The sequence below is a fragment of the Falco punctatus genome (assembly GCF_963210335.1).
Source record: "Falco punctatus genome assembly, chromosome: 18".
Lineage (NCBI taxonomy): Eukaryota > Metazoa > Chordata > Aves > Falconiformes > Falconidae > Falco > Falco punctatus.
Window position 1 is genome coordinate 6,859,955 of NC_137598.1, and position 26,765 is coordinate 6,886,719.

The window sequence follows — 26,765 nt, forward strand, 5'->3', positions numbered from 1 at the left end:
GAGTATGGTCTCTTGCACACAGCTCTGAACCACATGCCATGGGAAGGAAGTGGCTCGCCATAGCCACCTGTAGTTCAGCGGCTCGACCTTGACATTGTCTGCAAGGAGGAGGAACATCGTCACTGGCAGAGCGGGCTGAATTTCCATGTAAAATTAGAAACGGAATGCCAGAGAAAAGGTCGTTCATGGAAACGGCTCTTGGGGAGTGGTTATTTTGGAAGGAGCTCAAGCTGTCTGCCTAACTTTGGAGGGAATTCTCTCCAGAGAAATTCTGAAATCCCAGTTTCTCTGTGCCCTTTCTGAAGTGCAGAGAGCATGCACCCAGTCCCAAACAGGGCGCGGGAAAGTGGATGGTGTCCGTTGCCTTCTCACCAGGGATAACCTCTGTGGGGAACGCAAGCTCCCGCAGAGTTAACTCACCAATGTCTAGCTGGGAGACGGGTCTTCGACCCACGTACACCTCTTCCTCACCTTGGAATTTCTCTTGGAACGTAGCAAAGGTCTGAGTCCTGTGACCAGGACCCCCTGCCCAGGAAAATGACACAAAGGCTGACCACAGGGAAGAGCAAAACTCTATCACGTGCCAAATGCTTTCTCAGACTAGATCTGGGCATGCTTTCGCTCCTTGTTGACCGAGAAGCAAGAGCAGGAGAGCTGCTGAGGGACTTCCCTGAGAGAGGCCTGCTGTGAATCCTCCCCGGGAGGAGCAGCAGTGCTTCACCTTTCTTGGCCTTGGCCATCGGGCTGGGTGAGGGTGAGCTTTTCAGCGGCTGCAGGTCTCGGTCGCAGAGTGCAGCGAGGGTGAGGGCAGGCAGAGATCAGGCAGGAGAGGCTGTGCTCACTGAGGACATCCCCAGGGAAACAGGAACTCTGCAGTGACACACTAGGGACACCAGGACACAGGCAGAGACAATATTATGATGTTAGGGACTTCCGGGGGGACACCAGGACTCCCAAAGGGATGTCACTGGGACATTAAAGACACCCACTGGGACACACTGGGACACAAGAACACACGGGGAGACACCACGGCGATATATAGAATGGCCTGGTAATATCTGGACCCCTCCAGGGACACCACTGTGACATTAGGCATTTCCCAGGGACGCCCCCTGGGACATCAGGGACCACCCCCTCACCTTCCCCGGGGACACCAGGACCCCTACCAGGGACAGCACTGGGACATTAAGGACCCCCCTTTAACACAAGCCCTACCCCAGGGACAATGTAGGGGCATTAAGGACTCCTCCCGGGACACCAGGACCCCCGCAGGACCAGAAGCGCACAAGGGACATACTGGGGACACAAGGACATTCCTGGGGACATCACTGGGACATCAGGGACACCAGGACCGCCCCAGTGACACCACTAGGACATTAAGGACCCACACAGGGATACCTTGCGACACAAGGACATACTGGGAGACACCACTGGGACATCATTAGAATAGCTTTTAGGACATCAGGACCCCTCCAGGGACACCACTGTAAAATTATGAATTTCCCAGGAACCCCATTCTGGGACATAACGGACTACCCACTTGCCTCCATGGGGACACCAGGACCATGCCCAGGGACACCCCAGAATGTCCCAGGGACACACTGGGACACCAGGACCACCCCCCCACCCCCACCCACCAACTCCCCAGGGACACCATTAGGACATCAGGGACTCCCCTGAGGACACCACTAGAACGTTAAGGACCCCCAGAAGGACACATTAGGTCACATGCACCCACTGACAGACACCACTGGGACATCTAGAATGGCCTGGGGACATCAGGACCCCTCCAGGGACACCACTGTGACATTAATGACCCCCACCAGGGACACATTGTGATACACAAGGACCCATTGAGACACACAACTGGGACATCTAGAATGGCCTGGGGATGCCAGGACCACCTCAGTGACAACACTGGAACATTTAGGGCCCCCCTGGAAACACACGACCTGCATCCAGGGAAACTGTAGGGGCATTAGGAACTCCCCCTGGGACACCAGGACCCCCCCAAGACACACTGGGACACCCAAATGCCTATAGGGACACCTGAGAACACTGGGACTTCCCTGGAGACATCTGTGGGACACCAGGGACAATCCCGGGGAAATTAGAACCTTCCCAGGGACATCCTAGTGACATTAGGGACATCTTGGAAGCAGAAGGACCCCCCACAGAGCACTCCTGGGACATCAGGACCCCCCAAGGGGACCCTCCAGCAGGTCACTCTCATGCAGTTGTCACGCAGAAGCTCCCCCTCGATGGAAGTCCTTAGCAGCAGGGCAACCCTCAGATCTGCACTGTCAAGGAAACGGAGCCCAAAAAACAGACCCCTCCCCATCCCAAAATGGGAGGACCGCCTCCCCACATGACACTTGTTAGTTTAACATTATGCTAGGGGCCAACCAATGTCCTCCTTTATCTTCTAGTGCCGTGACGACTGTGGGTGGTACATGGACGGTCACCTTCTGCCCCATGGTGAACTTAGGGGCCTCCTGCATCGGTAGCACAGGTGCTTCTCCTGCTTTAAGGCATCCAGGCCATCCTGAGCTCACCTCATCCAGCTCTTTGCAGGAGCAAGCTACAGCCCGCCCCTGAGGCCCTAAACAATGTGCCAGAACTCCAAAGGCAATGCCTTTTCCCTCACGCTTAAAAAGTGCAAAGGTCTTTGTCACATCAGGTAATCCCCACGGGGGCGCCTCCACCAGAGCTCACTTTTTTCAGACACTTGAAAGTGGCTTTACCCTCCTCTGTCCCACCAATAGACCCATGGCAGGAGGTTTTCAGTAGCTCGTACTGAGCTTTCACAAATAAAACACAATTGCCTCCCCAAAGCCAACGCCATCCGACCACCCCGAGAAATCCTCGTAGTTCCTTGAGAGTTTGAGGCTCCGCGAGGCAGCAAATAGTCTCCTTCTGTTGAGATCCCAACTGTCTCTGGCCTTCCAGCACTTCAAACCCCAAATGTGGACGTGACTCCTCGATAATTCCATATCCACTAATTCCCAAGATATTTAGAAGGCTTATCATCAGGGAAAGACACAGCTTCCAAGTCCCTGCTGTGACCAGAACTCTTCCCTGATCATTTTCTGTTCTCCAAATGTCGAACTGCTTTGCCAACTGATTCCCAAAGATTGTCGGGATATTTTGAAAGCCTTGCAGTATAACCGCCCAAGTGTATTGCATTTTCCTTCCCGTTTCTGGTTTTGCGCATTCAAAAGCAAAAGGCTTCTGACGGTCAGTGCCCAGGGGAACACAGAAAAAGGCATCCTTCACATCAAAACCTGTACACCATCCCGGTTTCCCTGTAAGGGTGGTTTCATATCTGTATGGATGTGCTACTACAGGATAAATATCTTGAGGTATGTGATTTATTGCTCTTAAATCCTGCACCAAATGGCAATCTTGACCCTTGACCTTTTTCACTGGCAAAACAGGGGTGTTGGATTTTGACGCACAGCCCACCAACAGGTTGTGCTTCAAGAATTTCTGAATTATCGCTACCTACCCATTCCTAGCTTCTCATTCTCAGCGGGGATGATCCAGGCTTTAAGTCAATCCTTACAGGTTTTGACCTGTGGGATTTTCCAGGAACCTCTCCGGCTCGTACAATAGGAATCACAGCATCTCTGACCTCCGGGCGTATCTTTCTCTTTTCAAGGCAGCATAGCCTGTAATAACAAAGCTGCTGCCTCGACACAAACAGTTTCTGGAATTAAGATTTCTATTTCCTCGTTTTAAAATCAGATTTCTGCTTCCAATTTTTTGGAGTAGATCTCTCCCCAAACAATGCTTTTGGAGAATTTGGCTAATATAAAAACTGATGAGTAACCCACTGTTTTCCCAGCTTCATGGCTAAGGGTTTCAAAAATGGCCAAGTTTCATGGGTCCCTGCCATACCAGCAATGCTTATATTCTTATTGCTTAGTTCCCCTCTAAAGTCTTCTGAACAGAGGAAGTAGCCCCAGGATCTACCCAAAGCTCAACTTCTTCACTTCCCAGCTCTGCTTTAACCAGAGGCTCCTCTGGGGAGAGACTCCTCCGCTCCCCCTCATTCCTCGCTTACTGGGAGCAAAGGGGCAGAGGGGCTCCAATCCTTAAGCAGATGGTCTTCTTCTGAATGCCCATCCCTTTTGCACTGTGCACACTCATTATCACCCAACCGAGGGCTGGGCCGCAGTCCCCCTCTCGGGGCTCTGCCCCATCCTCAGGCCCTTGCCCTCACCCTACTATTTTGCTCTGATACCGCCAACAAGCAACAATTTACTCTTCCCTTTTGACTCTCTATGATGATATGCAATCCAAGCAACATCCAACAGCTTTCCCCTATCTTGAGCAATCACCTCCTTTTAACTTTTGTAATCTTCTTCTAATACCATCCCAGGATTGGCCCACCAATAGAGGGGCCAATTGATCTCATCCCTCTTAAGATTCAGGGTCAATACTTGTAGAGTTGCAGGCTACCTCCTTCATTCTGTTCTGCAGATCTGTAGGGGGCTCTTGGCTATCGTGCCTAGCCTTGTACCATTCAGACATGGTTATTGCCTTAGCCACAGCATTCTGAATGCCAAATATAATCCCTTTCTGATACCGAGTCCAAAGCTGCCTGGGTCCGTTAATTTGCAGGTCCCAGTTCGGACCAACAGGGGAAATGATGCTCCACAGTTCCTGTTTTAACCTCAGCTTCCACATGTATTCTAGCTGCTTGACAAATCATCTCCTTCTCACTACTATCAAACAAAATCTGCAGTACTGCCTCCATTTCCTTACACTCTGGATCCTGTGTTTTAACCATCATTATTTCAAAAACACCAGCCACCTTCTCAGGGTTGTCTCAGTAATTTCCTGCGGTTGCTTTGCAATTCTTCAACTCTGTTATTGAAAACCGGACCGTCACTGTAATGAGTCCTTCATTTCCCACAGTCTCGCGCAGGGGAGCCTGTACCACTTCCCCTGGTTTGGCCCACTCCCACCCTGTGGCTGGGCTAAAACCTTCTGCCCCACTAAATTGCTCTCCCTCTTCACAGCCGCTTTCCCTGTGTGAAATGTGTTCATTTGATTCGTGTCAATATAGAACAATGCTAGGACCACATGATGAAATGTAACCTTCTGTCTTACCTTGTATAACCACACGCTTAAGAAAAACAGAGTGATCAATGTATATAGTTCCTGTATCTTGCAAAGAACATCTGGCTACATACCTAATTTCTGTATCTTAAAAAGGACATCTGGTTACACACCCTGATACGCAGGCTGAGGTGCTAACAGCATAGTGTTAAGTAAGAGAAGTTTACAGGGCGCATGCGTAAAATCTAGGGTCATCCTAAGGGTGAGCCGAGGAAGACTGCTGACTTCATCCACCGACCACCAGACAGGGCTTAAGAAGACCCTCGGAGATAGAAAGAGCATGCGCCACGAAGTACACGCCTATTCCAAGGATCCATTTACATAAACCGACCCTTTCTTAGAAATAGCTATGAATATGTATTGGTTTAGGAAATATAAACCAAAAATAAACTTTGTACAGCACGCGTCTTGGTGGAGCGGAGACTCCCAGTGCACCCAGCGCTGTTTGCTTGCCTCTATTTGCTTAATAAATTGCAAACTTTGATTGTAAACCTATTTTGGGACTAAGTTATTTATCACAACGATGTAAACACAGTTCCCATCTAAGTGATTAAAAGCTGATAGAAACCGTTTATCAAGAAACCAGTTTTACAGTACCTTGTTCTTTTCACTCCTGGTTGTTGCTGCAGGTCTAGAAAACAGAAATATATTTCAGTACTGAAATGCTTACATTGATTATGAATAACACTACAGTTGCTTTGAAAACTTCATTGCAGAAATGAATTAAACTAAAATGTAGTATAACAACTTTGTTAGATGTAGTTGGAGACTGAAAAAGTTATTGTCTACCATTATGTCTATTGGAAGGCTATTTTTTCCACAAGATATTAAGCAAATAGTTGAAATAACTATTCTCTCAGCTTCACACAAAGTGACAGAAATCTTACAGCTACAGACATGTAGCTATACGCTTACGTGCATTCCCTGTTTAATACCAGGGGTTTAGCTCTCTTCAATACTGAGAATCCTTCTCCTACAGGTCAAAGAACTGTAATTTTGGATTCTCTGGTGTCCTGCGTCTGGCTGGGATGCAGTTTATTTTCTTCACAGCAGCCCACACAGCGCTGTGTGTTAGATTTCTGCCCAAAACAGTGTTGATAACACACCAGATTTTTAGCTAAGGCTGAACAGCGTCAACAACTTCTCTTTCTCACTTTGCCACAACCCACACAAGTAAGTTCAGGGTGGGCAAGAAGTCAGGAGGGTACACAGCTGCGAGAGAAAAGTTGGAGCGGGGAGCAGGGCAAAAAATCCTGAGATACCTGCAGTGAAAGAGTAATTTTGCTTTTCTGTAAGTCTCTCCTCGTCCTTTTTAAACACATGTAATACTTCTATGCCTGTGCACACACTCATGTAATTAATCAGAATTTGTGCACGTGACCTTATTGTTGACTTGGCCAGCATGTTCAAAGCACTCTAAACAAAAAAGAAGTGTTTGTCAACACAAAGCACATCAGTTAGTGTGGTCACACAAAAGAACAAGAATCTTCATATGCATCAGATTTGCCAAAAAACCCAAAATACAACAAAAATCCAAACTTGCTTCCAGCTCTCAGGGCAATTTTTATCAGTAAGTTTTATTTTCAACATTCCTTATGCATCTTTCTGGTTTGGAAGATGCATTTTGCCTCAGTATTGACATGTAAATCACAGGAATTTGGGTGGGTTTTGTTTTCTTTTTTTTTTCCCTTTTCTTTTTTAAGAGCAGGCAATAAAATTGAACCTCCATCGTCAGCTTCGTGTTTTCTAAAAAGAAATTTTCTTCACTTTTTGAGAAGCAGTGGACTACTCACTATGGCTTTCACCACTGGGGAAACTACTTCAACTACTACAGTATTAGAAAACCTAAGACACTTACATAGCACTACAAATAAGAATTAGAGATTATTTCCTTAGCTTACCCTTTCGTTGGCATTTTAATCAATTTTGAGTGCTCCCCAGATGAAAAACTCTTTTTGTCTTTTTCTTCTATCGTGTTTTTATTCTCCATTTTCAAACACACATTCTTCCTTAGAGTAATCTTTTGCTTCATTTGCCAATTAGTGATGTTGCCTGGTGGTGTATTTAATTTATCCAGACATTCCTGTTTTGCCAACGCCTGTGCTCTTGAACATCTTTGTTTGCTTTTTTCTTCTCAACCTATAAAAACAAAGTTAAGCTTCATGTATTTCTTAGTATTTCTAGAAGACAGAAACACCACATCCAAGATGGATTAATTCAGGGTTCACCCCTTAAATAATATAAAATGATATCTTTTTTTAATCCACAGAGAAGCATTTTCACAAAATTACACTACAAATTGTATTATTTGTCATTGAGAGTTCTTCAAATTCACTCATCATGAAAGACATAACAAAAATACAGCCCTTAGAAAGAAAACAATAGTGTATCTTAAAACATGAACAACAAAAAAGTGAAAGCATTACAGATGGACAGTTAGAAGGACTGCAGTGTTAGTTGTAACACCACCAGAAAAAAATCAAGTGGAACTGTGCTGGGCTACTGCTCCCTGAACAAGGGGAGGAAAGAAAAAAAAGATCCCAAACCCACAAACACAACTGGTTTCACAGGAAAGAGGAATTTTCACGAAAGACAATGAAGACACACCACGCAGATATCACAGCACATGAATTATTAGTCAAGACCCTGTTCAGAAGCTATTTTCATTCTTTGATTCAGAATCAGAACCGACATATTTATATGGATTTCTTTTTATGGCAATAAAGTGATAACTATTTGCACTGGAACCGAGTGCCACCTGCTGTTAAACTGGAACAATAATGCATTCAATTTTCCAAAAATGGGGAAAAAGACAACTCTCCACTGCCCTCTTTATTCACAAGTCACCTATTTCCATTAGAAGAAAACCTAATTTGTAGGAAGCATCTTCCCTTCATGACAAATAGCTAAAGTGAATAGGACCATTGATCCGGAGCGAGATTAAATAATAAAGAGCAGCAGGTGAACTACCTCTTTTGGCAGCTGTACCTTCTCTTTCTCCAAACCCAGGAATACTATTTGCAGCATTCCTACCTTACCCTTAAATCTTCCCATATCTTGTTTTAGTTCTTCATCAAGATTCCTTTTCAGCATGGCACATGATTGCTGAGCATTCGCAAAAAGACTTTCCATTTCTGTTTTTCCTATTTTGTTGTCAATAAAGCAGTCCCTGGGAAAATCATCACTAAATCCAGAGTCTTTTCCAAGTTCCCTCTCTGTTACAAAAAGTGCATTTTCATCACGTGTAGAAACTGGTCTTATTTTAAGAATAATACTAGAAACGTCATCCAAAAGACTTGGGTTTTAAGCTGTATCTCAGGAAGTATTCACAACCCCCCACTGCATTTCTACTACTTCCAGTTTCATTCTCTTCCATTTCCATAGGAGGCTTTTTTTTTTCTCTCTGTATTTGCTAGAGGCATCTTTGTATCATTGATATTATTTGTGCAATCTCCTTCATCTGTACTCCAGGTATCTTCCCTGTTTGCATTTCACTTATCTTGATCAGAAAGGACACCAAGACTCGGATTACAGTTTCCATTTTGGGTACTTTCCCACCTAGCATAAGTTTAATGTCTCCAAATTCACCTTTACTTTCTAAGCTGTTACTTGATTCTGTTGCATGAGACGAAACAACATGAGAACTCTTTAGCTCAGCACTGAAGCCATCTTCTGACATTTCTTCCACAAAGGAAGTAGTTTTCCCAGTTTCATTAATTTCACCAAGCAGCTGCTTTAGTTCTGCTGTAACGCTTTTAAAACTTGTTTTCAATTCCCTCTTCTCATTTTCAACCCACATTCTTGCATCTCTTTCTTTCCAAGGTTTTGGACTTAGAACTGCTTGTCAGCACTGTGCAATTCCTCATTTTCTGATGTAAAATTTCTGCCTTATCAGTGTGATTTTCATGTGCTGTTTTTTCTATCAAGTTGGTAGTTTCTAAAATATATTTATCCTGAAGTAAACAGGTACAGACAGAAAGATTATCAAGAAAAAACATTACAGTTAATCTATGCAATTTATGTTGCAAACTCATCCTGTAATAGAAATAAGGCATTCTGAAAGCCATTTTTATAATAAAAATCAAGGATAGTAAATGAAAGGTTCACTGCACACCATCTTCTTAACAAGAGAAGGACTTGGAAACAACAGTTTCTTGGGTTAGATTTGCCTAGGCATTAGGGTTGCTTTTACCTTTTAGCCTGCTTGCTTTCTGTAACTGCCGGCATTTGTCACAGAGTATGTTTATTTTTCACGTTTTTTTGCTTTAATACCATTTTTCATTAAAACTGCCAACACTTTTCTCACCCACCCTCCTCCCTCCATTGCACTCTACTGTCTGGCATTTTACAGTCCCCAGCCGTCTAAGCTAACCCAAGGGGAATGAACATGACAAGCTTTTTACCGTTCACCACACAGAGAACTGGCTAAGGGAGGATTATTTCTTCACCCAAGCTTCAGAAGTAATAAATTCCATTTCAAGGTGCAAAGGAAAGGATTTATTAGGGAAACCTGTCTGCTCCTGCCCTCATCCCAGAAATCAGGAACCCAAGCTTGCAGGAAAACCGCACCATGCCTTAACCTTACCCAGCCGCCTCAAGCCCCTGTCCCCACGCTCTTTCTCAACAGCTCCGACTGCTTCTGCCCCGTGTCACAGTCCTGCCCACACGCTCCCTCCCCACACGCCTCCTCGGCTCGTGGTGCCTTCTGAACAGGGCCTGCAGCCCTGGTGTCCCAGCGGGCTGAGACCGTCATGCTCCTCGTGCTCCTCTCTTGTCAGCCAGGCCCTGTTCTCCCGCGGCAAAGACCCCTCTGCTCACAAGAGGGAAGGAGCACCTCAGCCAGACACCACCTGTCTCACCCTCCCCCTTCCCAAGCTTACTGGCCAACTACTACCACCTTGCAACAGGTTTAAGTCCTGTGCTTTGCCTGCTAGAATTAGGCATGTCCCTCTCTCGTGATGCCTGGCTGTGGGCTGGAAATAATTTGCTATGCTGTCCCTTCGGGTGTTCCAGAGGACGCCAGACCCCTCTGTGCAGCCCTGCCCCGCACGCCCAACACAAGCAGGACGCCTGCCTTATTCCCCTCTAGGATACCCTCTGAGAAAACCCTTTTAAAACACTTCACATGACCAAACAAGAGCTTATTTTGCAAAGGCTGGGGCAGCATCAGAAAGATCACCACATTTCAAGGCATTCTCTTTGATCATTTTCTTACAAAGAGGAAGACTGGCATGTTTAATCAATCAGATCAGCGTATTATAGACAAATCTCCCTCTTCACTTGAACGTGTGTTTTGCAAGGCAAAACCCCCTGCATTTGCCTGCACTGTTTCTCAGCAGTGCACAAGAGGAAAAACACCGCTCAAAATTTAAGCAAACGAGCTGAAAACAAATCAGTGTAACAGCAAGCATCCGACATAGTGACAAGGATTTTACCCCACCATAAGACGACTGTATCCAACTTTACTTCAGACTGTAATACAGCCTTCACCTACAGGACATCCCTTCAGCATTATTCACTGACTGGTAAGTTTTCTTTACCTTAGTGTATAGTACAACTTACTGAATCAGACTGTAATCCAAAATATTTGGGTTTACATACCCACATACCCACACCCCACAATATTCAATGGCATCCTTCATGTCTTCTTTTTCAGCTGATGATATATGAAAGGTAGATCCTGAGTTCTCACGTGCAGTGAAAAACCACACATTTTTATAACCAGCATGACTTAATACTACTTATTTACACCTAGAGTGCATCTTGAATCATCCTACTTGTGACAAAAATCTTAACACAAAATAAAACATCCCCTCAAATTTGTGCACTCCTAGAGAGAAAATTATCATAATACAGATTTAAGATGCATCTGTGTGAATTCCTTTCTTCCAGGGCATTATACTTCTTAATGTATACGGGAAATTTGCTGAAAATCGCTATATATGGTCACAAATAGGCCATTCCTATTTCTTAAACATGCACAACCTCTCTCTCTCATACATAGATATACACCTCTGTATCTCTGACACACTGTGCGCCACACAGTATTCCTCCAGCAACTTCAGTTTCCCTATGTGTTGTGCACAGAAAATCACAAACAACAAAGTCACAGGCTTGAAATCTTGAAGACCCCAGCTTTATTCCTTGCACGGCACAAATGTGTCTCTAGACATGGATCTAGACAGAGTATTTCAGTCAAACTGCTGCCCTGACAATAGACGCCTGAGCAGAAGACCCACTGATGTTGCTGGAAAACTGAATTTTACTTCCAGACATTGCGATACGGATCCTGTAGAAGTGATCTTGTAGAAAAGAAAAAAAAAAAAAAATCACTACGAAAAGTTATATAGATGTATTACTGACATGGAACAAGACAAACAGAGCACAAGTGCTATTGGCTGCTCTCCAGAAGAGTTACACACTGGGTTTCTTCTTCCTTCTCTGTCGGTATATCAGTTGCTGCTCACAGACTGGAGTGACGCTGACATAACATGGCACATCCCAGGGTGACAGCGGGTGGGTTACATGAGAGCAGCTGCCATTGCTTCCCTGCTCCCTGAGCACCCAGCAGTTTTTACAGCATGCAACAGACGAGCAAAACCCATTTCAGGCTGAGCTGGGAAGGCGAGGGGCAGGGAGAGGTCACTCACGGACTGACACAAACGCCCACACAGCCCCAGCCCAGCCTTCCCGGCCCTGGCACTTTGCACTCAGGGGGGCAACTCTCACGGGAACCAGGGGGCTGGTGTCACGTGGCCTCACACAGGGACCATCTGCTTCTGACATGACAAATGGGCTCTTCCCCATCAGGCTCTCCTCTCCCTCCTGACCCTTGCCCACAGGTTCACAGACAAACCACAGCCGCCCCACTCGGGCTAAGGATCCTCTCACTAGGAAGCCCACCCGGGAGGAGGTGGCACACAGGCTTGGGCTCCCAAGCTCCCAGGAGCACAGATAATGCAGATTGTAAACTTGACATCTGGTCGTCTTCAGCTCACCTAGGTTTTTGTGCATCTTCATACCTCCTCCCAACTCACTTCATACGCCATTTGTCTGACAGCAGAAGAGCAGGTAAACCTGACACTTAATTTCCACCAGTTCAAAGGGAAACAGCTGGTGTTGAAAGCCTTTTTATTCCAGGAGTCCTAGCGTTGCAGCTGAAAAGTGCTTATATGTATAATTTATAATGATGGGTATCTTGAACATAGAATGATTGCTTGCCACGTTTTTCTAGCCTCAGTATCTCTGGCAAAATACATGTGCAAATCTTACTGCATAAAGTACCAAGTCCCTCAGCATTTCTAGAGGCCACATTCCTCCTCAGGGCTTGGAAGGGAGAATCACTTCCCTATTTCCCTGCCTGCTGGTTTCAGATGAGGTGCGACACTTCACAGCAGTGCTGGGAGTAAAGCTGGACGGCGTTATGCAAACCTAAATATTCTGCCTGGCTCCAGAAGGCTGCAGGTCTCCCTAGGCTCTTTTACACATGCTCCATCACTGCTATTGCTTCAGCAGAGGTTTTACCTCCCAACAGAGACTTCCTTAAAAACATGTTCTGACTTTCCTGAACAGTGGATTGTATCTCACAGTTTCATTGATTTGCACAGCAGAATCCTGCAGTTTCCGATGAAGCTAACGAAGACTGTGTGCTTTCAAAACCAAGCACATTCAGCACCTCCATCATAACTCTGAATTAGAGCTATTGCCTAAACAACTACGTGTTGCACACGCTGCCCGTGCCAACCCTGGGTAGCCCAGCCCCGTTTCACCGATTCATCCAGGCACTTGCATCAGTGCGTCTGACTTGGTGAATTTACACATGAGAAACCAGGCATTTCTGACCAACACCCATGCTCTTTAACTGCACTGGTTATTTTTAAATTAATGACACATTACTAATTAAAGTGACCAAGACAAGTCAGAACTACAGCTTGGTTGCAGTCAAAATCACATGTGCCACAGATTTTCCCTGAATCTCTTCACAGCATCACCTATGATCGCTGTTGTCAAATACATGACTGCTTCTTTCTTTACCTGCAGAAAGCTTGGCACAACACGTACAATATTGTACAACATACAGCTCCATCTGACAGTCAGACCAGAATGACCTTCCTACAGTGCAGGCGGGCTGCATATCTCCAGTAGCACCCACAGCCCCAGCCTGCACTGCTTTAGAGACAGCAAAGATCCGCGCTGATGAGAAACGCTCTCATGCACATGGCATTTCACCTTGTCCACGGATTTGAAACACGGGTTGCTTTGCGCAATTTAATTTTATGGTTTTGTTCCAAAGCAAAACAGACTGTCCAACAACTTTTGACTTACACTAAAAACCATAAATATTCACCTTCCATATGAACGGATACATGCCAGGATATGTACTGCTGATGAATTTTTTCACATGTTGCTGGGGAGCAATACCTGCAAGTGTTCATCTTTTTGTCCATCTCTTCTGGGATTCCTTCTAGCTGGCTACGTTGCATCTCAGGGTTGTATGGAGGGGATTACCTCCAAGCAGCGGGACAGATCACCAGCCACGCCTGTCGCTCCTAAACTGCCTCTGCTGAGCATCTCAGTGCCTCCCACAGTGGTGGCTTGCTCAGGAAGAGGTGGCTTGTGATGGCTCCTCTCCAGTACACATGCCCACAGGACCACTGAGCAAAGGACTATCCCACACCATCTTTCCCCTCTTTGAGAAAGAAAGCACGTACGTATCTATGGCTAATCTCCCTTCTGAAGCAGTACAGCTCAGCTGAGCCCTCAGACTGCTTTTCTGCAGCATCTGGGATTCTTACCAAAACTGTCTCCATGGACTCTACCCGGACTCGGTTTTGTGCAGAGGAGGTATTTACTGCCGCATGCGCAAGAGCAACGGCAAGGGCAGGCAGCGCAGCGATCTCCTGTTACCGAACGTGCTGCTCTGGGACTCCCAAACAGGCAGTCAGTTATATCCCTGGCAAAGTTCTCCAGCAAAGCCGCCCCTGATTTGTATCCACCTCAGCTGTACAAACACGGTGTAAACAGAAGCCGAGCGGCTCTTTACCTCCAGCACTGTATGTCCCTTTCCTTCCCATGTCACCACCACCTGCAAAAGCGCCCATGGAAATGAGCAAACCCCATGCGCCAGAAAGAGGCAGGGCTTTCAGAGGAAAGGAGGGTATTCAATGGAAGCTGCAGATGTGCCCTGCCTGAAGAAGGCACCACTGGCAACCTCTCCTCTGTGAGAGCTGTGGAGATGCAGAGGGGGCAGGAAGGCAGGCATTCAGGGGAGTAACTAGAAGTCCTGGTTTGCTATTGCTGCAGTATCCCTGGCTGGGGGACAATAGAGCTCTCCATGAAATGACAATCAACCAAAAAAATTTCAGAGGGAGCACAAGCTGCTGGGCGTCAGCAAAGGGCTGTGCTCAGCTTTTCTGCGGCAGGTTGTCATAGGCAAGGTGAACACGAAGCACAGGGAGGATCTGCAGTTCTACCTGCCTTGCAGGGGGTTGGCCTGAGCTCCCCCTTTGCAAACCAAGTCACCCTCCGACCACACGGCACAATCTCTGCTTACTGTATGTCCCAGCAACTGGGGTACCCCATGCAGATAAATCTGAGAGGTCCCCCCTGTTCACAGCTCTAGTCATCAGTGGTTCCAACAACTTCTGATGCTCAGGGTGTCCCCTGCGCCAGTGGTCCTCCCTCCAGGCGCCCCTCCTCCTCTCCATTTGCCCTGGAGTAGACAAACTCAACATCACACCCATTCTGGGGAGATTTAAGCCCCAAAGAGCTCAGAACTGGGGGAAGCCAGCACAAAAGCCTATCTTCTCTCTTGAGAGTTGCAATGTCCTTACACCCTTCCTGTCCTTCCCGTCTAGATCAGAAACCAAACAGGGGAAGCGGTGCACGCAGATACACAGAGAATACTGAATGGGACACATTGGCTCCTCTTTTAACTCCTTTATTGTCTTGATATGGAGAAATAGTGTGAAATGGGGACAATGCACATCGATTGTGATTGTATATGTCTGCTCAAGGAATGAGGGTATGGTGCCTGGTCATGGGTGTGGTGTCTGGTCACATAGTCACACAGCTTTGAGGAGACACCTAACCTTCTTCCTCTAACAAAGGGGCTATTTTAAAAAAGAATGAGAAAAGGATGAGAGACATTTCAATGTTATCTAGAGGAAGGGAGTGCTAAGTTTTCTTGCTGGAGAAGATCAGATGGTCACAAGAACATGAATCACCTACAAACCTGCAAGACCACCACATTCCAGGCAATGGACTGATAAGCTAATTAACATACGAAGCGAGAGTAAGCAGGTTTAGGTAACGAATATGTTTAGGCATTAATTGAATATTCATTTCTTTTATTGTATAAATGTGAGATGGTTCTTCACTTCAGGTATGCACTCTTGTGGAGGAGCCATCCCCCGTGCATCTGCACGCAATAAACATACCTACTTTACAACTTTCGAGTTATAGAGTCTAATTCCGCATGTCAAGGTGGCCGGAGAAAAACAAAGTGATTAAAATTGTGAAATAGGAAATGGAAGGAGTAAGCCCTGTGAAAAATCGCTCTTGGGTTGTATATTAAAACATTGGAGGGATATCGTAGGACAGGGTGGTACCGAAAATAGAATTAAATTGATTAAATATTGTAATCAGTGGTAGCCTTTGTATAAATTGGGGAGTGATGCGAAATGGCCTCAGGAGGGAGGAACGTTAGATTATAACACTCTCCTGCAATTAATGTTGTTTCTGAGAAGAGAGGGAAAATGGGACGAAGTATCGTATGCAGACATGTCCTTCGTCCTACGGGACAAACCTAAAGTGGCAAAAGGACTGTGGATTAGTACCCCCTCGGGATCCTATGGTACTAACACTAGAGAGAGTGCGGGATTAACATCACCTGATCTTTGATTATGGCTCCAGAAAAGGATAGGAAAAAAACTTGAGACCTAAACTAGAAAGATGTTCTTGTTGAAATTTTTGTGTTAAAAAGCTCAGGTTGCGGTAAAAAAAGTCTCATGGGTAAAAAAAGTGTCACAGGTAAATAGTCTCATGGGTAAAAAAAGTCTTACGGGTAAAAATTCTCACAAGTAGAAATTCCCATGATAAAAAAAATCTCACGGTTAAGAAAAGTCTCATGGGTAAAAAAGTCTGATGGTTCAAAATTCTGATGTGTAAAAAGCCTCAAGTGTAAATATTCTCACGGGTAAAAAAAATCTCATGGGCAGAAGTCTGATGGGTAAATAAGTCTCACAGGTACAAAGTCTCACGGGTAAAAATTCTCACGGGAAAAAACGTCTCACGGGAAAAAAAGTCTGACGAGTAAAAAAAGTCTCACGGGTAATAAGTTTCACAGGTAAAATGTCTCACAGGTAAAAAAAGTCTCATGGGTAAAAAAGTTTGATGGGTAAAAAAAGCCTTATGGGTAAAAACCTGTAACGGTAAAAATGTCTCACGGGAAAAAAAAGCCTGATGAGTCAAAAAAGTCTGATGGGTAAAGAAATCTCATGGGTAAAATCTCTAACAGGTAAAAAAGTCTCACAGGTAAAAAATGTCTCACGAGTAAAATAAATCTCACATCTAAAAATTCTCGCGTGTAAAAAAAGTCTCATGGTTAGAGAAGTCTTACTGGTAAAAAAACTCTCAGAGGTGGAAAAATTCTCATGGGTAAAAAGTCACACAGGTAAAAAAAGTCTCTCGGGTAAAAAAAGTCTCACGGTAAGAAAAGTCTCAGGGGTCACAAAAGTTCACGGGACAGTAGTATCACAAGTAAAAAAAGTCTCATGGGTAAAAAAAGTCTGATGAGTAAAAAGTCTCATGGGGAAAAATGTCTCATGCTTAAAAAGTCTCATGGGTAAACTAAATCTCTTGTTTAAAAGTTCTCACAGGTAAAAAAAGTCTCATGGCTAGAAACGTCTTAAGGGTAAAAAAACTCTCAGAGGTGGAAAAATTCTCATGTGTAAAAAGTCACACAGGTAAAAAAATTCTCACGGGTAAAAAAGGTCATGGGTAAAAAGTCTCACAGGTGAAAAGAGTCTGATAGGTAGAAAAGTCTCACAGGTAAAAAAAGTCTGACGGGTAAAAAGTCTCGCGGGTAAAAAGTCTCACAGGTAAAAAAAGTCTCATGTGTAAAAGAAGTCATGGGGAAAAAGTCTCACAGGTAAAAAACGTCTCACGGGTAAAAAAGGTCTCAAGGGTGAAAAGTCTGATGCGTAAAAAAAGTCTTTTTTTACCTGTGAGACTTTTTCCCCTGAGACTTCTTTTACCCGTGAGACTTTTTTTTCCCGTGAGATATTTTACTCATGAGAGTTTTTACCCTTGAGACTTTTTTTACTCATCAGATGTTTTTACTCGTAAGGCATTTTTTCCCGTGAGACTTGGTAGCTGTGAGATTTCTTTTACCCGTCAGACTTTTTACCCGTGAGACTTTTTTTACCCATGAGGATTTTTACCCTTGAGGCTTTTTACCCGTGAGACTATTTTTACCTGTGAGACTTTTCACCCATGAGAATTTTAACCATGAGACTTTTTTTACTTGCGAGACCTTTTACCCGTGAGATTTGTTTTACCCGTCAGACGTTTTACTCGTCAGACATTTTACCCGTGACACTACTTACCTCTGAGACTTTTTTTACCTGTGAGACTTTTTTTACCTGAGACTTCTTACGCGTGATAATTTATCTACCCCTAGAGACTTTTTTTACCCGTGAGACTTTTTACCCATGAGACATTTTTCCCCATGAGACTTTTTACTCTTGAGACTTTTTTTACCCATGAGACTTTTTTTACTTGTGATACTACTGTCCCGTGAACTTTTGTGGCCCCTGAGACTTTTCTTACCGTGAGACTTTTTTTACCCGAGAGACGTTTTTTCCTGTGTGGCTTTTTACCCATGAGAATTTTTCCACCTCTGAGAGTTTTTTTACCAGTAAGACTTCTCTAACCATGAGACTTTTTTTACACGCGAGAATTTTTAAACGTGAGATTTATTTTACCCGTGAGACATTTTTTACCTGTGAGACTATTTTACCCGTTAGAGTTTTTACCCATGAGATTTCTTTACCCATCAGACTTTTTTGACTCATCAGGCTTTTTTTCCCGTGAGACATTTTTTACCTATGGGACTTTTAACCTCTGAGACTTTGTTTTTTTACGCGTCAGATGTTTTTTTACCCGTGAGACTTTTTTTACCTGTGAGACTTTTTACCCAAGACTTCTTTTACCCGTGAGACTTTTTTCACTCGTGAGACCTTTTTTACCTGTGAGACTTTTTTTACCTGTCAGACATTTTTTTACACGTCAGACATTTTTACCAGGAAAATTTTTACCCGTGAGACTTTTTACCCGTGAGACATTTTAGCCGTGAGACTTATTACCCATAAGACCTTTTTTATCCATCAGATTTTTTTACTCGCCAGGCTTTTTTTCCCGTGAGACTTTTTACCCGTCAGACTTTTTTTACCTGTGAGACTTTTTAGCCATGAGAATTTTTCTACCCGGGAGAGTTTTTTTACCCGTGATACTATTTACCTGATAAACTTTTTTACCCATGAGACTTTTTTTACCTGTGAGGCTTTTCTACCTGTCGGACTTCTTTTACGTGTGAGACTTTTTTTACCCGTGAGACTTTTTTACCTGTGAGACTTTTTTTACCTATCAGACTTTTCACCCTTGAGACTTTTTGTGCCCGTGAGACGTTTTTTACCTGTGAGACTTTTTACCCATGAGACTTTTTTTTCCCTTGAGATATTTTACCCATGAGAGATTTTTACCCTTGAGACTTCTTTTACCCGTCAGATGTTTTTACTCGTAAGGCATTTTTTCCCGTGAGACTTGGTAGCTGTGAGATTTCTTTTACCCGTCAGACTTTTTACCCGGGAGACTTTTTTTACCCAAGAGAATTTTTCCCCGTGAGACTATTTTTACCTCTGAGACTTTTCACCCATGAGCCTTTTAACCATGAGACTTTTTTTACCTGTGAGACTTGTCTCACAAAAAAGTCATGGGTAAAAAGCCACTCCTTCCCGCCCCCCTTCCCACCCGCGGGCTGCCCTGGGACTGAGCCAGCTCGGGGGGGGGGGGGCACTTGCAGAGGGGCTGGCTGCACCTGGCTGCTAATCCCCCTGCACCTTCGCCATGCTCTGAGTGTACAGGAAGGAAGAGATTCAGAGTTTAACAAAATTTCCCCCTGATCCCTTTAGATCATGCCCAGCATATGGCAATAATTAGCCTTTGCTGCCTTAATCAGGGACATGACTGACAAGCGTCCCAGATGAGCACTGACCTCGCAGTCACTTGCCAGGGCAGTGGCCTGGCCCTGAAACACAGTCCCTGCCTGTGCCAGGGAGGGGCTGGTACGGAGACGCCGGTGCCCCAGTCCACAGGGAATGGCACAAGCACACAGGGCACAAGGAGAAGCCATGGCTGCAGGGCAGGTCAGCTGCCAGCCCAGGCCCACATGCCCCACTGGGACCTTCTCCCCAGCCCTGGGGCCCTGCAGAGGCAGCACCACTGGGCAAGCAGGTCATGGGCTCCCTGCAGCAGCCGCTGGCGTTCACCCCGCCGGCCCAGCCCACCCTGCCCTGCAGTTCCAGTAGCTCTATATTCTGCCCCAAAAGGTCCATGAGAGCCCCCATGGGATGCGAGGAGCCAGGGGCTGGCAAGGAAAGGGGACGGGAGCACAAACCCGACCCACAGCCCTGCCTGGGCTTGCTCCTGCACAGGCTCTGCAGGTCTGCGGTGCTGCACCCCAATCTCATGGCTGTTACAGACATCCCCAGCCAGGGCAGCCTCTCCTCCCTGCCTCACCTTTCCTACAGCGGGGCAAGGGACCCTGGATAGGGCTGCAGGGACCCTGCCTAGTGACACAGGCAGGGAGATTGTCCCCTCCCTCCCAGGGGACAGCTGCGTTCAGGACAGGGGGATTGCACGTGCGGGCAGTGGCCCTCAGCATCACACCTGTATGTCGGCCAGCAGCTCCTGCTTGCGGCGTCGGATGTTCTCCAGCTCCTGGCACTCCTCTGGGGTCAGGTCACTGGGCACTGAGCAGAGACATGGTCAGGTCAGCATGCGTCGCCATGGGAATTGTCCCTGCCAGGCTCCAGGCACAGTCTCTGCTCCCGGCCAGCAGCCTGGGGCCTGTCAGGAGCTGGGATATGGAGCTGCTGGGTGCCCGGGGGAGCAGGGCTGGCGATCAGCATCCCTGGCCCCACGCAGCAGCTAAGTGCCACCGATGGCATGCGAGGAATGCGAGAGCCAGGGCATCGCCCCGCCAAGCAGTGGCTGCAGTGGGGTAACTGGGCAGTGGAGTAACTGGGCACCGCCAGTTCCAGCTGATTCAGCCCGAGGCGGCTGGGTAGTTCGGGCAGAGAGGACCAGCATGGCCCCTGGACCAGCTCCAGCGATCCTCCTGCTGGCCCTGGCCCTGCCAAGTCCTGTTTAACTCCACTCTACCCTGGCTGGACTGGTGCTGTTGTCTGTCCCAGTCCCTCCTGTGGCAGGGTAGCTCTGCTGTGCCCCATGGCATGAGTTCCACATAGATCTGGAGGGTTGCTCTGTTGCACCGGGTCAGTCCCAAACAAAAAACAGCTCCTGGCTGTCCTTACAGCCCCCTCTGCGCTCAATCCATTTTTCCAAGCCAGCGCCCATAGCTGGCACATCCTCTTGATAAACCTCGCCTGTGTGCCATGACATCTACACCTCCCTGTCACGCTGCGGGAGCCAGGCACACCCTCCCAAGGATCAAGCCTGGGGCCACCGCATGCCCCTCCTTGCTCCCGAGTCCCACAGCTCCTGCAACATGCCCAGTGCTCCCCAGTGCATGACCTCCCACTCTGCAGTGACATGGCATCCCATTCCTGTTCCCTCCTGTCCCCAGGGTTACCCACATTCACTCCAGCAGCGCTGCCAGCCCTTGCCTACTGCCTGCGCCTCACACCTCTGCCAGTGGGTCCCACCAGCTCCCTTGCACACAACTCCAAGGTCACCCATGAGAACACCAAAGCACTGTCCCTCCAGAGCACTCTCCCCAAGGGAGGTGGCAGCAGCAGCTTCTGGCTCGGCCCTCAGGCTGCCTCCTACCCACACACCCCGTGGTGCTGGGGACAGGCACTGCCACTGCCCTCTCCTTCCCCAAACGTTCCCGCTCCCTTCTGCCAAGGCCCTGCGTGCCACCATGACCATGGACTCCAAGCCACCACTGCCACCAGCCCAGACTCACCCAGAGTGTCCCCAGCATGGCTGCCTGCCCCATACCAGCACCCAGGGACAAAGCATGCCTTCAGACTAGCACTGTCCTCAACCATGCACGGTTCCTCCCAGAGCTGCTGCTGCCTCCTCAGTGGGAGCTGCACGTGCCCCTGGGGCAATGGTGATCACATGAACCAAATCTCTGGACTCAGCACTTCCCTGGTTCCGCTCAGGCTTTCTGACAAGTTTCCTCCTTCACAAAGTTCCCCCACTGCCAAGGTTGGAGCAACCTTGCCTTGCGACACCATACCTTCAGACACGACAGCAACACTTCCCAATCTTTTCAGTCTCTGACACCAGCAAGTACGAACCAGACAACCCCGCTCACGGCAACAGGGCTAAAAGTTATGTAAACTTGAAATACCAGAGGCCTTGCCTTATCAATACATCCAAGCACCATATGCACACCCCAGTGCCGTCCCCGCAGGTGCCCGGCCCCTCCTGCCCGGCACCCAGGACACACTGCAAGCCCGGGCTTGCTGCAGGAGGGCCAAGCTGCATCGCAAGCCCATTGCCAGACACAAAACCTCCAAATCCTCAAGCAGCAGCATGTGCTGCAGGACCCTCCCAACACTGCGGCCGCAGGGAAGGTGAAATTCGGTGCCAAGGTTGGACATGCCCTGAGGCAAGCCGGCCTCGGGTGGAACCAGAGCAAAGGGAGCCCAGGCAGGAGCAGCGCTGCCTCCCACTGCCCAGCTGCGAGCGGGCAGGGGTCTCGGCAGGCCCCAGGGCAGGTGTAGCAGAGGATGAGATTCTGCAGGGCAGAGGCGGCCAGCGGGTCTGTACCGGAGCCTGGGAAGGTCCCTCCTAGCCTGCGCTGCTGCGGGGAAGGGCAAGCACTCGTGACACCGGCCCAGCCATGTCAGCAGCAGCCAGAGGAAGAGAAACCCCAGACGCAAGAGCTTTTCTGGGAAAGGAAGAGGGCGTTAACCCTTCCCTGGCACTCCACACAGCACCCGCCTCGCCGTGCCGAGCAGAGCCTGAGCAGATCCCAAGAGGCTGGCGAGACTCACGGCAGCAGAGTGGTGCTGCGGGGATGGGGAGGCTGAGGCAGGCGCTTGGCTGCTCTGGCTTCAGCCTGGCGCAGGAGCTGGGGCACAGCGACCCACCGCATGCTGATCCCAGTGCTGGCGTATGCTCCCTGTGAGCATGGGGTCCCGGTGCAGGGGGCCGGGAAGCAGCAGCAGCAGGAGGGCAGCAAGGGGCACCGACAGGATTTGTCCATCCGTCCCAGGCTCCCTGGGGTCTGTGGCAACTGGGAGCAGCAGCACTTCCCCCTCTCCCACCATACCCAAAGCAAAGCACCCTGTGATACACGGAAGCCATGCTCGCGCCCTCTGCTTCCCACCCCACTGCCCTAAGACAAGCTAGCACAGTGGGTGACACAGGAGTGGGGCAGCGTGGAGCTGCCCCCCTGCCTCCCCCTCATCTTGGCCCCACTAGCCTCCTTGAACTCCCGGGCTGAGCTCACCGTTGCCCTCTGCCCTGAGCACCATCCTGGCAGGCCCTGTCAGCCATGCCCCTGCTGCCCATCGCTCCAGAGAGGTGCTGCTGTTTCAGGGCGCAGACACCTGCCCACCCGGGTGCTTCCCGGGCTGTGCCAGGGCCATGCCAGGCCAATGAGCTCCAAGGCTGCTTGGGCGTCATCCTGGCCTCGGCAGGAGCCTCAACACCCTGCTCCTGCCACCACCAGCCCAGGGCTGCCAGCACCTTAACTCCTCTGCTCCCAGCCAGGAGGGGAAACAGGGCAGCCAGCACACTGCTCCCCCTTCTCGGCCCCTGGGTCAGGGGACATGATGTGTTGGGGTCCCAGCCAGGCAGGTACTGGGGGCTGGCTCTGTCATTCCTTCCTTGGAGGCTGCCAGGACACTTGACCCAGCACATCTTGAGCTCACTGCAACATTGGGGTCCCTTCCCCTTCACCAGCTGGGGTCACCCCCTCCCAGCAGAGCCCCGGCCCTGCCCCGCAGCTCCCCTGGAGATCTGCCAGAATCCCCCACTGCAGGTCCAGGTCGTGCTCAGGCTGTAAGGACTGAGCTCCAGGCAGGACTGGGAGGGCTGTGAGGACCACCAGTGCCAGCTGCCCTCTGCAGACTCCACAGCAGCTCACACTGGCGGATGGGACCACAACTGGGACCAGGGGTGATGCTGGTCCTCATGGGAAGTTGCTCCCCACTACCTTGGCCCTTTGCTCTGGGTGCCTGTACAGACCCCACTGCTCAGTACAGGACCACTGTGTGGCACAGTCTGGGGCTTGCAAGGCCATGCCTGCAGCAGGAGCAAAACCCCAGCACATCCCTGTCCCGCTGTCAGCTGCCTGGAGAGGCTGCATGAGCCTCGGCCACCTTGACTCAGCTAAATCTTGCTCAGCAGCACGAGATGGAGAAGCAGCACCCAGAACACCGTCAATGGAGCAAAGGGAGGGAGAGCTTCGGAAGTCTCACATTGTCTTTGGCCCACAGCTGTGCTGCAGCAGTAGCCAGTCCTCCCACCAGCCCACGCTGCACCTGCACCCGGCTGCGCTCGAGGAGCAAAGGGCAGAGTTTAGGTAGACCATGGGGATGAGCTCAGGGTGCTGCCAGCGGCTGCTGCTGGGCTCTGCTGTGGGGTGCCACTGCCTGCTCCCACTATGCCCCATGGCTCGGGGGCCCATGGGGCCCTAAGAAGCTTCCTGCCCGTCTCAGCGCGCCACATCCTGTTTTCACCGTGTTGTGTGTGCATCCTGGGTTGCGTTAGCCCCATCCTTCCCTACCGACAGCTGAGGTGCGTCAGGAGAAGAGTTTGGGGACAGACACTTCCAGCAAAGACCCTCCCAGGTAGCCGGACCCTGCATCCAGAGCCAGCCAGGGGCCTCGTCCTGTTTCTGTGCAGCCCTGCCTGTCAGCCCTGCTCCCTGTTCACAGAGCCTGGCAGGGAACCCTCATCCACAGCTGCTGCCTCGCTTCCTGGCAGCTCCAGGCTGCCACGCTCCCCATGCACAGACCCCTGACTCACAGTGCAGCTGGGCGAGCACTGGCTCAGCCACATGCACACACATTGAGCACTGTGCTGGTGTTGGGAGCACAGCCTGGCAGGGACCTTGCTTGCTCTCCACTCCGCTCACTGTGCTGGGCCTCAGGAGGAACAATGCCCACGGCACAGGGCTGGCCACAGAAGGTCTCACAGCCCCATGCCCCACCACACAGCCACACCTAGTCCCATGCTCAGGCAGGAACTCACAGACAGCAGCATTTCACACAGGCGGCCAACCCTCAACAGCATCGCCAGTGCAGCAGGCACTGGGCTTTCCCACACAGATCTCCATTTGACAGTGCTGCCCTGAGCTGCCCTTACAGCAGCGAGGGTGGCCAAGTGCTCACGCATCGCCCAGGGCAGGAAGACAAGGGGCAAGGTAAGGACCAGGCTGCGTGCAACCTCCCAGCCGCTGCTGCCACCAGTTCCCAAGCACCCCCCACCCCAGCATGGCACCGGGCACCGGTGCAGGGCAATGCCACGCAAGGTAGCCCAGTGCTCAGCTGTCCTGCTGGGGCTCAGTGCTTGCAGAGGCCTGAGCCTGGGTAGGCTGGTAGTGTGCGGGGGACAGAGGTGGCGAGACAGCGAGGACTCTCTGTGCCACTGCCAGCAAGAACCATATGGAGCTGGAGCCACAGGCACTGCCGTGACTGCCAGGGCAATGGGGACCCTGCAGTGAGCAGAGGGAAGGGCATGAAGCACCTACCTGCCTTGGCAGCCACTGAGGGGCAAAGGAAGGCCTGGAAGCTGGAGGCACAGAGCTCGCTGACCGTCCCCATGCTGCGGAGGTCCCGTGCAGGACACCAGCAGCTCCAGCAGGGCAGGCAGGAGCAGGCAGAGGCCTGGTAGGTGCCGTGTGGCTGAGCAGCAGGCTCCCCCATGTCGGGGCCTGCGGGCAGGGTGCAGGCAGGGGAGCCGGAGGACCCCCCACTCCGGCTGGAGCCAGGGAAGGCGGCTCTGGCAGGGGAGCTCCAGCTGCGGGAGCCCACGCAGCAGCCCCAGCCAATCCCCGCCGCTCCCTGCCTGCACACCAGCCCGCTCCGCTCCCGATGCTCCGCTCTGGCCGGCGGCTCAAAGCCACTTAGAGGACAAGGAGTTTGGGAACTCCCCAGCAGCCCCCCCGCCCCGGGCTGCCTGCCCCCAGCAGCCCCCTTGCCCCCGCAGAGGGCCAGCAGCGGGGTATTTTTAGAGCTGTTTTATCTCTCCGTATTAGAGCATTAAGCATCGGGAGCCGACGGTCGCGTAGCAACCAGCACTGCATAAAGGAAGGTGCACCAAGAGACAAGGCGGCTCTGGCGAGGCCTGGGGAGCAGGGGGTGCTGCCACGGCTCCCACTTGTGGGGTGCAGGGCCCGGGCACCAGTCCCAGCACAGCCCCGACAGGCTCAGCCTGCCCCGCGTGCTGTGCACGGGCAAGCCTGCTGCGCCTCCTGCCAGTCCTCCGGCAATGCCGGTCAGATGGCTGGGCTCCAGGCATGCCCTGGTGGCAATGGAGATGCCTCCCGCTCTGCTGCGGTCCTGGGGTCTGGGAACTGGGGAAGTCCTGCCCCAGGATCCCAGCCTCGGACCCAGCTGTGGAGCTGGGGGGAAGGCACAGCCCTCTTGCCCTGCAGCACCTGTGTTCCCCAGCCCCACAGGTGCTGAGTGAATCCAAACCGGACTGACAGCTCTTTCCCTTAAAGCAGGAGCAATCCCCGAGTGTAGGGCACGGCCATGAGTAACAAACCCTAGAGCCTGCTGGGGCACGAGGCAGCACCCCACGGACAACTTGGCTGCCAAATCTTGGTTGCTAGGAGCCAGCAAGCTCTGCTCACCTGCGCCGGCAAGCACGGGGACGTGCTGAGCTAGGAGAAACCCAAGCCAGGCAGGCAAGAGCCCTGATGAGGCAGGCAGCAGGGAAGGGCGCCCTGGGAGGAAGCCGCCCTGGCAGGCAGGAGGGTGCAAGGCAGAAGGGGACCTTGGCGCCCACAAGCCGTATAACTGGAGACAGGAGGAAAGATGCAGAAGGGCAGCTCTCAGGCTCACGAGGGCAGCCAGGCACTCTCTGCTGATGTGACCGACCTTCTGGTTTTGATGCTACTTCCCCTTTGCCAGAGGCTGAAGTGGTGATTGCTGCATTGCCAGGAAGCAAAAGAGCAGGCGAGAGGAGCCAGGGAGGCTGATCTGGGCACGTGATGTGGCAAGCACCTGCCCAGGCCTGAACCAACCCCCACGTGGCAAGGGCACCCATGGGTGCTCCAGCCACCCCGAAGCAGGGCCAGGCAGCACGTCCCATGTTAAGCGACCTGGACGTGCAGCTTGATCTTCACACCCTGCTCAGGTCAGGCAGAGTGTTCACAAACACCCTGGGGTCACCTTAACCATGGCTCTGAGCCCTGATCTTTTGCC

At 50.0% G+C, this 26,765-nt stretch overlaps 3 long non-coding RNA genes across 87 annotated transcripts in view; 1 reads left to right on the plus strand and 2 right to left on the minus strand.

The window, feature by feature from the left end:
* The window catches only part of LOC308055213, a 528,334-nt gene that overhangs the window by 263,691 nt on the left and 237,878 nt on the right, over positions 1-26,765 (plus strand). The window lies entirely within an intron of this gene.
* Positions 1-26,765, minus strand: part of LOC308055214 — a 277,249-nt gene that overhangs the window by 8,451 nt on the left and 242,033 nt on the right. The window lies entirely within an intron of this gene.
* Positions 3,529-26,765, minus strand: part of LOC308055226 — a 28,388-nt gene continuing 5,151 nt past the window's right edge. Inside the window, exon 3 of the long non-coding RNA XR_013924484.1 lies at positions 3,529-4,036. This is a non-coding gene — a long non-coding RNA (uncharacterized lncRNA). The remainder of the gene's footprint in view (positions 4,037-26,765) is intronic.